The sequence below is a fragment of the Ambystoma mexicanum genome, chromosome 7q, assembly GCF_040938575.1.
Source record: "Ambystoma mexicanum isolate Mex_15411 chromosome 7q, UKY_AmexF1_1, whole genome shotgun sequence".
Lineage (NCBI taxonomy): Eukaryota > Metazoa > Chordata > Amphibia > Caudata > Ambystomatidae > Ambystoma > Ambystoma mexicanum.
This window is the reverse complement of record NC_090941.1, coordinates 730,380,353-730,394,361: the sequence shown is the minus strand read 5'-3', so window position 1 is coordinate 730,394,361 and position 14,009 is coordinate 730,380,353.

Genomic DNA, 14,009 nt, shown 5'->3' with positions numbered 1-14,009 from the left:
CTTTCTTATACACTGGTAAAATCAGACTATTGCACAAACTACCTGCAATTACTTCAATTACCCCACGATGCACAAAATCGGAAACTATACACTTCAAAGCTTACTCACCATCAACCGAAATCATATACTGTGGAATATGTGGCAACTTTGCTCCATGTTTCAAAATGATTTTAACAGGCGCAATCTGTAAAACACTGACGTCATTGTCATCAGTCACCCATAAACACTCCGGAACGTCACAAAATTCCGGCGGCAAAGGTCTAGTCAGAAACTGTGAGGCAGAAAATTGCTGTGGTGAAATCGTCAAACGCACTCCATCCGAAGAATAATGAATTACCGCATTTAATTCCTTCAACAGATTCAACCCCAGCAAATTCTCACCACAGTTTGATGTCAAAAGAAACTGACAGTGATCCGTGAATGGGCCCAGTGAAATCAGTACCGGCAGAGAAACTGGACTAACCACTGGTGTACTAGAAAACCCTACAGAAAGATTAGTTTGCCCTGACAGTGGAATGTCTGGAACCCGTGAATGGTCAATGGGACACTTGTGTGCTCCTGTATCTATCAAAAATAGATGTTTCCCATTTCCCACCATCATCTCAACATAGGGACCTTTCTGATTAACGGGAATAGGCATTGGTTCCAAACCCTGCTTCAGGCAATCCTAGCGAAACAATATATCATCGAAGGGAAGGTCTTCAGAGAGATGAGCAGTAGAAGGATGATCAAAAATATTTCTATTATCCATACTCGGTGGCTGATTGTCTTCCGAAAAGGAATGGGAATTCTGAGAAAACTGGCTTCTACCAGGTCCCCCTTCCCCAGGGCGGCCTCTGGATTGTCTACCCATGGTACCATATGTGTTATTCGACCCCTGCTGGAGGATCGGGCATTGTGCTCGCCAATGACCCTCTTGTCTGCAATAAGCACATTGGTTCGCGTGTACAGGACCGAACGGCACATTACCTTGTGGAACATACTGTCCCCAAAATTGTGTACTACCCCCTCTAGGTCCTCTAACAATCTGTTGCAACAACACCTTGTTAAGAAAGGAAGAAGGCAATGAATATGGCAAGGGGAATGTGCACGGAATCGCACAGTGAACAACTTTGAATCTAACAACGTGCATACAATACCCAAGACTCGTGTATACTAAAACCCAGGAGTGCAAATAGAGTGAAACAATAATACCAATATATGAAAAGGGATGTGGGGTAAGCACTTAGAACCTCCTTATGACTGAAAGGAAAGTCGGCAAACTCCTTACCCACTATGCTATTACAGATACTGACAGCGCTAAGCCCAAGTAGAGGGCAAGCAAGGACAGGATCTGTGAGCTGACACTCTGGATGATACTGAATAAGGAACTTAGAAACAGTACTCACGAGGACCGGAAAAGACCACTTGAATGTCAGTAAACCCACGAACCCAGTTGATCAAAGAGGGACCCAGAAGGCTATAACAGCAATGGGTGGAGGATAACTAAATACATAAGACCCAAGTCAAGGGGCAAGTAGGAATTGTGATTATAGAATAGTGAGGAAAACAAAAGGCATTCACACAGGGACTAGTTCCAAAAGCACCCCACACCTAATAATCAGTGGGAAATAAATGCAGAAGTGCAATGGAAAACATGGAATGGATCCCAATAGAAAGTAAGGATCAGGAGCAGGGAAAATTATATCACAAAAGGAAACCTTTCCCACCCATCCAAGGAGAAAAGGCAGGAAGCTAAATCTATAAAGGGAAAGACTAATGCATCAAGTTTTTCAGTAGCAAAGGGCAGCGTCAAAGAGACAGAGAACACAGGCAAATTGGGCAGCATCACTGGGTAAAGCACAGAGAAAGGCTGCCTGCAGACAGAGGAAGACAGAAAGGGAAATCCAGAAAGCAGAAATCAATTAAGCACATAAATCTGAAATCCAGTGCAGAGGAACAAGAAACAGGAAGGAGGAACTAGGCACAAAAGCTAGGAACAAGGAACAAGGGACCAGTCACAACAGGAACACTGCAACAATGACCAGCGCTGGACTGAAGCAAACTGAGGCTTTTAAATCTGCTTAACGAGTACACCCCTCAGGTGTGCCGCCTGCTGCACCTGCAGCCACAGGTGTTGCCTATCCTCCACCCAAACTTGTCCTGCAAGGGAGGAGGTGAAGCAGTGAGCCAGGCATTCTGGGAAGCATAGTTATTAGATTAAAGTAGCATGCTGGCTGCCAAAAACCTGGAATGGATCCGGAAGGGAAGTAACTTGGAAAATAAGGTTTTAGCGCTCCCAATTCATCACAGCACTGCAGCATAAGGTTCGGAGGAAATGTCCAGTAGGGAATAAACCCCAAAACATGCCCCAAAGTGACGGGAACTGGAGCGACGGGAGCGAGCCATGACACACCTTAGTTTTCAAGTCTCCCTTTTTCTTTTCAATCCTTTCCTTCTCATTATTGACTCAGTTTCCATAATACTGAGCAATATGCAACACTTCAGACTGAGATTTAGCTTGCCAAGCACTCTCAGAAGTCATCGTTTGTGACTGGATATCAGGTAACAATCCACACACAAATTTGTCGACAAATAATCGCTTTCCAGACTCTGTGCTTAAATCTTGTCCACTAAAATCTGAAAATACTTGTTCAAACCGATTAAAGAATTCAGTAGCACCCTCAGATTTTCCTTGGATACAAGCAGTAAGTTTGTCCCAAACAATCCTTCTCTCAGGAATTAAGGCTTTCAGTTTTGTCACTATTCTATCAGGCAAAGTCAGTATCATCTGTGGTGGTCTCTCACCAGCTTTCCTTTCTCTATCTTGCGTAGTCAAATTTTCCCATGTGTCCCCTAACCCTGGTACATCATCTACTGTCCTAATCTGTTTCCACAAATCGGCAGGTAGGAGTACAGGAAATAGCAAATCTATATCACCCAAAGTGAATACTGACGACTGCAAGACGGATTCCATTTCTTTATAAAAACCCTGTCGGATTCTTCCTAATATCTGGGATGGATTGTCTAATGGTATTCACCTCCTGTCTTGAGACCGGCACATGAACAAACTGTGATACAAAATGTGCATCAATGTCATAAGCGGCTACACCCCTTGCGGCATTAGAAGTGACCTCAACTTTAGGGACAAATGTCGGAGGAACCTCTCTCATAGGCAACTGATAAGTAGGCAACTCCGAACGCTTACTGAGCAACAGAGCTAAATCGAGCGCTAAAGCAGCTGAAGGAGTGTCAGACAAAAAAGCTCTCTTATAGATATTCAATAATTCTGCGGGACAACACATCTTTCTTTTTATACATTCATCCTGCAGGTATTCTACCATTACCTGCATCGCTTTCCTTTGCATTTCTAGCGTATACTGACTATACGTGTCATATACTTCTACGGGAGATAGAGACATGTCTGAAATCCACCTAAGTGCATCCCTTGTGCAAATTCGCATTTCTTCACTCATCGATTTACAAAGAGGAAGGAACCGCTTCTGTACAAAAATAGCGCCCAAACTATCACCATCTATTGCATCATTCCGTAACCTTTCTAACTCCCTTCTAAACTCAAAAACCCTCTTGACGTGGTCATATACTTTCTCTGCAGTATCTCTTGAATATGCTAACACATTCAAATCCCTCAACCCTTGTGGGATATCTTCATCATTCAGTCTGTTCCACATTACCGATAAACTAATTCCCATCCCTTCAATAAAAACTGTTTTCTCAGGAAAACTTTCTAGATTAGAGAGTGTAGCAAAAACATCAGATTGTTCACCTTTCTCCATGCACTGTCTAGCCCATGCATTCAGATCTTGCTTTCTTTCTTTAGAAACTGTATTGCGAGTTAATTTTCGATTCCGCTCTCTTATCAACTACAAGTGGAACAGAATCACTCGGAAGAGAAAGAGTAGACAAATCTTGTACAATAGGTAACAAAGGTGCTATCACTGGTGTAAAAGACGAATCTACTGGACCCATGGCAGCAGGCAAAGATGGAGGTACAGGTGGAGGAACAACAATAGTAAGAGGAGCAATAGCTAGTGGCGGAGGAGTAATAAGAGGAGTAATAAGAGGTGCAGGAATTACTACGGGAGGAGGAACAACAGTAGGAAGAGGTAAGGCAACAGGAATAGGTACATAAGGAGGTGGCGCCAGGCCTTCATTCATTTAAAGGCTTATCAATCAATTCAACTGATGCATGAAAATCTTTAGACAGGTATGTTTTCTGGATGCCATGTTGAAAAGCCCTATCCATGTTTCTAACTGACGCTGATTATTTTTGCTGATCATACAATAACGCTTTCCCGGCGTTCGACATATGTCGGCGTGCATGTTTCTCTCTACTTTTAAGCTTCTGCATAGCTTCTTTTTTCCAATTTTGTAATATATCAAATGCTGCAGGTCTAGCTTTTTTCTTTAGCAATATAGATTCTAAATATTGTATACGAGAAATCTCAAAGCTACCATTGATTGGCCACTGAAGTTCAGAAGCATGTCTAGTTTGTCTGTGCCAAATATCGTTGAACACTATACTACCAATGCCGTACTTACAGTACATAGTAGATGCCGGCGACCCCTCCTGTAGTGCCGGATGGCCAAATTCCAAAGATTGTCTGTCTCTGTGGAATAATGCCCTGAAACAGGCAGACAATTTCTCGGGCATATCAGATTTCTGGTGTTACCTGGCAATAATTGTACTCGCGAGAACAATGTTCAAAATCAAATATCAGGATATTTAGGAATCGTGGCATGACTCACTTGATCAAAGGACAAAGGAGGTCCGATTGGATTACTAAGGACAACAAAGGACCCTTGTGGTTGGTGATTTCGGCAAAACTGCCCGCCTCGATATATGGACCCTCGTCAAGATGCCGTATCGGACTGCATGCTCACCGCCCAGGGTTCGGGTCGTGCAGTACTGTTGAGGTGTCACGTCTCATCCAAGAAGGGGCCCCATTTCTCACTGTCCGATCCCAGTCCAATGAGATGGCATCAATCTTGAGGGTCCCTATTCGGGCGCCATCTGTAAGAACAAGAAAATATCGAGGCTGAGTACCAAAAAAGGAAATACACCAATCACAGGCTAGAAAGATTCACAGATCTTTATTCTGTACAGTTACAAAGAAACACAGATAGCTATCTGGCTCTCAACACCCGGAAATGAGTACCAGCCCATCAGAGAGAGGGGAGAGAGTGCTGGACATTAGAAACATTTGTGCTTTTATACAATTCTGAGTAATATTGTCCACCCTCTCTACATGTTAATAATTTGTGGTCTAGAGTTCGTGCCTAGTTCACATATGGCTTATTTTATTTATTTTTTTATTTATATTTATATAGCACGCAGACAGCCCAGGGGCATTGTGGCGCTGTTACTTGCAGGAACTTAGTTACACGGGTACAGGATTGGTAGCAGTCGTTGGCACATTATGATTGCTACAAACAGATTAGTCATTACAGCTCATGCATCTTTGGTTATTACATTACAGACAGTTTATTGGCAAATATGGTGCTGCGAAAGGCCTCATGTGAAGAGGATGGTTTTCATAGCTTTCTGGAAGCCAATGAGGGAGGGCTCACCTCGGATTGTGGGAGGTAGGGCATTCCAGTGCGATGGTGCGAGATAAGGGAAGCTGGATCCTCCAGCTCTGGCTCTTTTTAATAGTGCCACACAGAGCATGTTGTTATATGGTGACCTGATTGGCCTTGTGGAGGAGACAGGGTAGATTCTTTGTGAGAGGTAGACCGGGGCAGTGAGGTGGATGCACTTGTGGTTCAGTGTCAGAGCTTTGAAGATGATTCTTTCCCTTATTGGTAGCCAGTGGGCTAGTTTTCTGGCCTCAGAGATGTGTTCTCTTTTCGTTATACCTTGGGCAGCGCGGAGGGCATTGTTCTGTATGATTTGTAGACTTTCCAGATTTTTGTTGGAAGTTCCTAGGAAGAGTATATTGCAGTAATCTAGCCTGGAGCTGGTGATTGCTCTGGCTATGTTTGTGCAATTCTCTTTGGAGAGGAAGGGTCTGACTGCGTTGATCAGTTTGGCGTGGTACGCAGCTGAGGAGGCTATTGCGTTGACTTGTCTGTCCATGGAGATGCTGGAATCCAAATAGACACCAAGAGTTTTGACCGAGTCGGAGGCAGGTATTTTAATGGAGTCAATGGTGAAATGACTGAATTGGGAGTCTAGATTTTTTAGCGTGTCGGGGGAGCCTACCAGTAGGAGTTCGGTCTTGTCGGAGTTGAGGCTTAGTCCATTGTCTGCCATCCAGGCTTGGATGGTGTTGTAGAGGTTGTTGAGGGTCAGTGAGTCAGTGTCATAGTTGCCATTGAGGGTGAGGAGGATCTGGGTATCGTCAGCGTAGTTGGTGTAGGAGATGCCCATGGCGTTGAGGATGAGGAAGAGGGGTGTGAAGATGTTGTAGAGAGTGGGGGAGAGGCAGGAGCCTTGGGGCACACCACAGAGCATGATGGTGGGTGAGGCGGAGGCTAAGTCAGAGAATACTTTCATGGTTCTGTCTTGTAGGAAGGACGTGATCCATGCTGTGGACTCAGGGGAGAATTTAGCGGTGGCAGAGAGGTGGTGGCATAGGACGTCATGGTCTACGAGGTTGAAGGCCGCTGATAGGTCGAGAAGTAGGAGAAGTGTTGGTTTGCCCATGTCTCTGGCATCGTCCATCTGTTTTTTCAAGTCAAGTAGCGCGGTTTCAGTCCCGTGTTTGGGGTGAAAGCCAGATTGTCGGAGACCTAAGAGTTTATTCTCTTCAATGAAATGCTGAACCTGCAGATAGGCTGCTTTGTCCAGTATTTTGAGGAGGAATGGGACAGTGGTGATGGGTCTATAGTTGTTAGGGGGGTGGGATCAAGAGTTGTTTTTTTTAATAGAGGGCGGACCCAGGCTTATACAATAATATGCAAAGGATTACATAGGTTTGCATTTCCATGAAGACACAATGACGATGTATGTTCTCAAATCCTGCAGCAAGTACTGTTTGTTGTCTCCTCACAATTACATTCGGCCTGTGTCCACGCTCAAGGTTTGTTTTACATTGTCCCAATGTTTATGCAAGGATGAGGATTGTGTGCGCAGACAATACTTAGATGACAGTTAATATTGAGCGCAAGGTCTCTATACCCAGTCTAAACAGTCGGCTCTTGGACAGCCTAAACATTAACAGAATTCAAAGGTCAGGAGGCTTAGTTGCAAGCTGAAAACAAAGTCCACCATCTTAGAACAGAGAATATGCAAACAGAAATAAAAATGGCAGATGATTCTAAAATGGTGGCGAAGTCGATCCAAAATCAGAACTTTGCAACGTGGTTTCCCCCATAGAGCGACTAGGCTTAGGCCAATATAAGTCAAAAGGAGGCACTATATGATTTCCGTTTAACAGTCCGAAGATGAATCAAAGAGTTAGGGGGGTGCCCTCTACTTTTAAAGGCAAAATTGTGCAGTCTCAATATTAAACTATAGACAAAGGACCCGCAATCATAACCTTTAATGCCCACTTGATGAATGAAGAATCATAGGTTATATTGCCAGTTCCTGTTTAAAAATTCCACTGGCACCTTATGAAAATGGATTATTTGGCCAGCAGTGGATGAAACACCTCAGTATCTTTACGGCAGTCATTAACTATTATCTGATTATCTGAGAGTTTAGATGTCGGGCAGGTGAATTCCTGCTTAGTTATTGCCATGACGGCTATTATAGAATATGTTGTGTTACTCCGTGTTGATCCAAAGCAAGCCTGATTTTAGGGATTCACTCCCTTAAGACAAGAGCCCTTTGTCTTATGACATCACACCCAATGTATCTTGCCTGCAGAAAATGGAGGGGCAGAAAAAGAAAGAGAACCCTAACATAATCCAGGAGGTTGGGATCTGTATCCACGCCTATTTTCCCTATCCTGGTACTCTAACTCCACCCTTTCCTATGCCTGATGGCTCAAAAAGACTCCAGTAATCAGCACACTGGTGTGAGGCGGGCTTTGTTATGCTAGTGCTGTGTGGCAAGCCAGAAGAAGGATTCGCACCAGAGGACATGTTTGTACAGATTTTATTTCAATAGAAAGGGAAAATGCCTATCTAACTCTACTACTGAGTTCTCTTCCTAAAAAAACGAAACTAAGGTGCTTGTCTAAAGTCAAAATAAAAAGTACTCCTCTGTCCAAACCTAACTCCAAAACTGGCCCAACCACATGACAAAAAGCTAAAGAAATATATGAAGTGCCCTGCAAAAGAGAAAAAACAAAGTTTCTTAGTCTTTTCCAAGAATTCCTCATGGGACTTGGTTCAATGTTAAAATTTCACCAAAGTTCCTGTCAAAGAAAAGCAGTCCTTGTCACTCTAACTAAAGTTCCTCAAAGATTCCCAAAGAAGTCTTGAAAGTCTTGAAATAGTCTCAATTTCCTGAAAAAACAAATATCCAATCTTCTTTAGATGGAGGGATGTTTCCCTGATCTTTTTCCACCACCGTGGTTGATTTCTCCACACTTCAACCAACTTCCAGGTGCCTTCGTTCTCCCATGGTGCTTTCTGGTATTTCTGTTTACTTTACCCCCGTGGCTCGTTTGGGTCTGCCACCCCAATATGTCTCTTGGTTCAGTACTGTCCACTCTGAATTATTGTTCCTGGGTCACTGTACCTGATGTGTTGCAGTGCTTATCCCAGGGAGCGTTGTTCTAGTATGCAGCGTCAACGTTTTCTGCTGTTCGCCCTTTTTCTCCTCTGGACACTGGCGGTCTTCGCGTCCCTCTCGTCTCGGTTTGCTCTAACTCTTCATCGCCTCTCGGATGGAGAGCAGAGGACACAGTCCTCTTTTGGTTCCCAGATTCGCCATCTGTTTGCGGCCTCCAGGCCCACCTCAACCTATACGTGGTTCTGCCTCTAGGACTGCTTGGCTCCGTGCTGCCTCTGCTTCTCTGACCACCTTGCATGGGTTTTCGTCTCGAACCTGGGTCTTGCTTTCGCTTCACTCTGCTCTCCAGCCGGCTCCTCCCCTTTTTGACGCTGTCATGTCAGGACCTCGCCTCAGCGTTGGGTCATTAACCCTTGATTATCTATCCTGGAAAGGAAGGGTGTGTGTTATTCAACACAATTTATCAAGTAACCACAACGTTCAGCATTCCCTTGAGCCAAACAAATAACTATATTGCCCCTTTATTTTACTCCCATATATGTAGAAAGTACATTGGCTGAAGTGAGTTTGCAATGGGAATGAGAGTACTTGTCTGCCAATCGGAAGTCACTCCCAGTGAGGTTCTGCTTGCCAAAACTCATAGGGAGGGTTTTGCGTCACAGGCTCACCTCCCTAGCTTCAGTCTCCACATTCGTCACAGCTCCCTCAGAAGCATCATTCCATAGAGACCTCCTGGGGAAGTTTCAATGCCCTGGAGAAAGGTGTTACCTTTGTCATCAGAGAATCAAAGGGGCAGCATCCTGACTTTTCCACATATATGCTGTGGATGCAGTCAGCTCAGACACCAATAAATATCATAGGTCCTGTCATAGCTAACCCTGCTCACAAAGCGGAGACTGTTTTGGTATCAAATTGCTGTGGCTGTATGATTGTTTGTCCTTAGCAGTCTCCATGCCATAACCCTCGCATGGCTAATATTTAAATATGTATGCACCACCAGAGTGACAGAAGCATACAAATAGTACAATTGAGATGCGACGTTCAGAAGTTCAAAAAGCCACCTCTGCCTGTAGGAACTTTGTGCTCCAGGACCAATCAGGAATGGACATTTGACTTGTCATCATGATCTGTGATACTGCAGAGCTGGTTTTGTTGATATCAGTATAATCTTAACAACAAGGGCATATGTGTACTATACTGTTGGTGCAGATAATTTAAGAAAGGTGGGAATGATTACCAGGCTTCCCTTACAGAAACAGAATCACCTTCATCATTTTATTTAATAAAAATCAAAAACAAAATTCTAGGGCTTTCACACCCTCAAAGAAGGCATCACACACTGTAAGAACATTATTGTGTTGGCTTTTTACACTAATGTTAGCACTTTCAATATAAGAACATACCCATGTTTACTTTGCCCACTAATGCCCATCTGCCACTGCAGGCAGACATTTGTGTTTGCTCTTCCCAATAATTCCGGTACTACTCCTGCAAGAACTGACTCGGTAGCTTTGCATAAAGATGTCAGCAGCGCCACTGTAATAACACACTCATATTGGATTTGCACTACAAGGCCATTATTGGAACTTTAAGATAACAATTGTGTTGAATATTTGCCCAATATTTCGAGTAGACCAACTGGAAGAATACACAACGGCTTTGCTCAATGAGGCCACTACTGCCATTGACGAAACATACTGATGATGGCTTTGCACAACATTATCAGTACTGCGACTGTAATAATAAACTGATTTTTGCTTCGCTCTTTATTGGCAGTACTGTGACTAGTATCACACACTTGATGTCTTTTTCCAAAAAAGCCAGTACTGTGACTGTCAGAACACACTCATGATCGCTTTTCCCAGTAAGGCTGCACTGCCTAGGAAGATACTCAACTCGGCTTTGCACAATGCCAGTTAGTCAATGTAAGCACACAGGTGTGTTACCTTTGCACAGTAGGACCAGTACTACCGCTGCAAGCACACACTTATGTTGGATTTGCCCTATACATCCAGTATTGCCCCTGGAATAACACACACTTATCAAGGCTGTGCCCAGGAAGACCTGTACTGCCAATGTGAGAACAGACTTGTTTTGACTTTGCTCAACAATGTCACTAAAGTCACTGTAAGTAAGAGGACACTTGTGTTGGTTTTGCCCTATAAGGTCACTGTTAAAAGACTGTGTCATGCTTGCTGTGCCAATATATGATGGTCTATAACACTTTGTCCTTCAACAAGCATCCAGGGGTCTCTGCCAAACTCTTCCTCAACCCTCTATTCCCTCTCTCCTTATCCTCCATCAATCACTGCCCCCTCAATTGGCCTGCACACACATAGCATTCAAACTACACACATACACACGTGTACACATACACATACATACAAACTAAAAAGTTATTTTCACTCATCTGGACCAACAATTAAATAAGGACTTTGCACGGCTCTCCAGGATGGCCTGCCCGTGCGCTGGCAGGAAGCAGTAGAGGTGTCAATCAGCGTGTTTCCCTGATTGCTGGTTGCAGCTGCGACACACACCAGGATTTCACTGCCCCTTTCAGGCCATCATCATGGTAGTTACCGACTTAAAGAGGAGCTTAAAGTTAATCTGATCGGAGGACTCCTCAATGCCACCCATGTCATAATGGCGTGTAGTACCTCATCCAGAATGCCCAATGATCCTTTTGCGGCTTTCATGGACTGTTGGAAATGTGCTGGATGGGGTAATGAACACAAAGAAAAAACAGGTTTCTCAGTTCCCAACACAGCGGTTGACCAAAAAGTGTTGTCTCAGTTACTCGCTGCAGTTGACGGAGTTCTCAGGGTTAACTTGATCTGCTCTCTGGCTCCTTCACACTGCTAAGAGAGGAGGGATCACCTGTGTGGTGGAGGCAATGTGGGTGCTAAGCGCATTAGAACCTTTGGAAGAAGCAGTATGAAGCCGATCAAGCCTAACATCATGGCAGACCCTGTGTACCTTGGGTATGGGTTCATCTTGTGATCCGAACAGTCGGGTGTGCTAAATGAAAGGAACACCACATTCTGGTGATGTTGAAACCTAAATACGGATGCGGGGACACTGTTTGGCTCTAATTAGTAGTCAGCTTTAATGGGATTTATTATTTGCAACATGAAGCCCTTAATTTCATCCGTGCCTCTCCTCTGTGGATGTAGCTCCATAAATCAGTGGGCTGATCTAAGATCTTTGGGGAAAATCCCTATGCAGCAGATCCTCTGTAGTGACATATCTTTTTATTTGGGAGGCTAACTCCTAACCTGTCAGTGCCAACCCTCATATCCTTATCTGGTTGCCAGTGTCAAGGTGTCATATTTGGTTGGGTTGTGCTGAAAATATACTTTGACTACACTGGGGTTCCTCAATTAGTGGTGTTGTCCAACAGCCTAATGCTCTTAGAAGGAACCATCCTGGTGCTTGGTTCTCGGGGTTGCATAGCAGCGGTTGGGGAGTAGCTCAAGCATGCACAACGGTCTCTCACAAAAAGGGAAAAATGTGGCCGGTGCAAAAAGACAGGTGGCATCTCATCCCACATCATCGAAATTTAAATCAAACCAGCAGTCCTCAGATCAGATTGCTGTTTAGCACCTCTTTGAGAAGGTAACCACAATGAGTGAATACATGTGTACAAGCAGCCATGGCAATAATCACACGAGAATGTGCCTGGCCGACATCTGAAGTCTCAGCCAATCAGATGAAGGTTAATGACTCCTGTAAAGATACAGAGGCATTCCATCTAGTGGTGACCCAAAATATCAATTTTCACAAGGCGCTAGTGGAGTTTCAAAACAGGAACCGGCAATATACCTTATGGATCTTCAGTTTCCAAGAGTCCAAGAGGGCATCAAAGGATATGACTGCATGGTCTCTGTAGATAATCTGATATTGAAACAGTAAAAGGCTAACTTGACAACCACATTTGACGTGGACAGGGGTACAGGAATCTGTCACGTCCCAAGCCAGGTCTCACAAAACGTCGACAGCTCTGATGTTTCCAGGAATTAGTGGTGGAAGGTGCTACAATATTCGCTAATCAGGACTTTGCAAAAGAGATAGTGATACTAAGGAAGAAACAAAGGAATGAATGGACAGGCATCTAAAGGTGAAGGAGTGCGGACATAGAAACTGGCTGAAGGAACCAGTAATGAGATTCTCCATCAACGATGTACAGAAGTAATGTATGGGAGCTTCCTGGCAACCTCAGGAAGCTCCTAGATAACTTCCTACATAGCTTGACCTATGTTTTCCCTCAGTTGGCCTATATGTCTTGTTTGTTCTTATGATCAATTCCTACACTAGTTGGGGATCCCTTCCATTCCTTCCCTGCACTGGCTAAAATCAGGCCTGTGACTTTGCTTTTAATTGTTGTATTCTCTATTCCCCAGTTATGGAAGTCTATTGTGATGATTCTGTTCGATACTAGCTGGAAGTTATGACAATGCTGCGTTGCCTTCATGTGGCCATGGTAGAAATATGTGTACTTCACACCAGCAATGTTGGTCCCAGTTAGGAGAGCTCTATTGCCTTTGTGTTATTTACTTTACCTACCGTTCCCCTTTAGCAGTCGTTACATATTATCTAGTATTTACCCTATGGATTACTACCCTACGGCCAAAACCTGCACGAGCAAGATGGTCCATGAACACGGAATGTATGCTCTCATCAACAAACATTCCCAAGATTTGTGGAGTAATTCTAGTGTGCTTTCACTTTAATAACCCCTTAGATACTTCTCAGAGCCTTGATTGAGATCATTTTTAATTCTACAATGAGGGGTACAATGTTCGACATCAGAGGCATTGCTAGGAGAGTATGAGGGGGCTATAGACCTGGGTCTTTTAGTTGTAGCCGCGGATGGAAACTCAGGGGCTACAACTAAAAGTCTAGACAGTCCCGACATTAGCGTAGACCCAGATCTTTTCCAGTCCTAGCAACTCCCCTGTTTAAAGTGATGGCCCATGAAAACAAAATGCTTAACTCCAAGGCTAATATGCTGGAAAAATAAATGTCCAGAGTTGTGTTTCTCTATGTATCCCACCCATAGCACATAGAATAACCAGAGGTTGATGCAAAGGTTGTTATCAGTATTTGTATTTATTTGAAGATACATCATTTTCCATCCAAAATTACTTACAAACACATATTTACAGATGGCAGAGCAGTTCCCAAAAAGCTATCTCTACTATAGCACAAACTTGAGAATAGGTGGTGTGCCCGTTTTTGAGCGGGTGAACAAAGTAGCACATAGACCAGGGCTTCTCTCTACTATTCTTAAGACCTTTGATGATTTTTTGGTTCCGCAGGTTGAAGCCTTGTTTTGTCTTTTGATCCTCTAAATTCAGCCTCTGGTAGCCTTAACTACCAC